Source organism: Trichechus manatus, unplaced genomic scaffold (assembly GCF_000243295.1).
Source record: "Trichechus manatus latirostris isolate Lorelei unplaced genomic scaffold, TriManLat1.0 scaffold00180, whole genome shotgun sequence".
NCBI lineage: Eukaryota > Metazoa > Chordata > Mammalia > Sirenia > Trichechidae > Trichechus > Trichechus manatus.
The window spans coordinates 1,382,805-1,384,399 of record NW_004444116.1 but is presented as its reverse complement, the minus strand read 5'-3'; positions in this window follow the sequence as shown (position 1 = coordinate 1,384,399).

The window sequence follows — 1,595 nt, the reverse complement described above, 5'->3', positions numbered from 1 at the left end:
CCTCACAACTGGACCAATAAGCAACATCATGATAAACGGAGAAAAGATTGAAGTTGTCAAGGATTTCATTTTACTTGGATATACAATCAACGCCCATGGAAGCAGTGGTCAAGAAATCAAACAAAATACTGAATTGGGCAAATCTGCTGCAAAAGACCTCTTTTAAGTTAAAAAGCAAAGATGTCACTTTGAGGACTAAGGTGCCCCTGACTCAAGCCATGGTATATTCAGTCGCCTCATATGCACGCAAAAGCTGGACAATGAGTAAGGAAGACCAATGAAGAACGGACGACTTTGAATTATGGTGTTGGTGAAGAATATTGACTATACCACAAACTGCCAGAAGAATGAACAAATCTGTCGTGGAAGAAGTACAGCCAGAATGATTCTTGAAAGCGAGAATGGCAAGACTTCGTCTTATGTATTTTAGATATGTTACTAGGAGGGACCAGTCCCTGGAGAAGGACATCATGCTTGATGAGGTAGAAGGTCAGCAAAAAAGAGGAAGACGCTCAACAAGATGGATTGACACAGTGGCTGCAACAATGGGCCTAAGCATAACAGCGATTGTAAGGATGGTGCAGAACAGGGCAATGTTTCATTCTGTTGTTCATAGTGTCACTGTGAGTTGGAACCCACTTGACAGCACCTAACAACAACAACAACACTGCCAAATTGCTCTCACTAGCAGTGCACAAGGTTCCCTGTATTTCTACATCCATGCTAACACTGTATTATCCAGCTTTCTAATTGTTGCCAGTCTAACCAATTTAAAGTGATAACTCTTGTTTTTAAATGTACATTTCTCTAAGTACATTGATTGCTAAAGCCAAGACTAGGAACTGCTTGAAATACTTAAAACAACCAGCTAGACTCACACCGAGGCAGGCTAAAATAAAACACTAAAAATTGCTGGAGGGGAAAAAAAAAGAACCTGAGAGCCATCTGCTTGTCTTTCCCTTCTGCCTGGGTTGGGGAAGCTCCTGCTCAGTCAAGCAGCTCACCATTACCAAACAGTCTGTGGCCCAGGCTATTTATTCATTTAAAAATAAAATCTAGAAAATGAAAGCAAAAAAAATAAGTATTGTAGGCAATTTTTTTTTTTCTATTCCTATAAGCCCATCATTTTCATCTTTTGCACCAGTGCTTTTTCTATTAGGTCACACACACACACACACACACACACACACACACACACACACACAAACCCTTTGCTGTCAAGTCAGTTCTAACTCATAGCTACCCTATAGGACAGAGTAGAACTGTCCCATAGGGTTTCCAAAGCTGAAATCTTTACAGAGGCAGACTGCCTCAACTTTCTCTGGAGGAGCAGCTGGTCAGTTCGAACTGCTGCACTTTCAGTTAGCAGCAGAGCATTTAACTAACTGTGTTACCAGAGGTCCTTTTCTAATAGATCAGGAGTTCAGAAAACTACTGACTACAGACCAAAACTTGCTCACCATCTGTTTTTTTTTTTTTATTGTACTTCAGGTGAAGGTTTATAGAACAAATAGTTTCTCATGAAACAGTAGTACACATATTGTTTTATGACGTTGGTTAACAACCCCATGACATGTCAACCCTCTCCCTTCTTG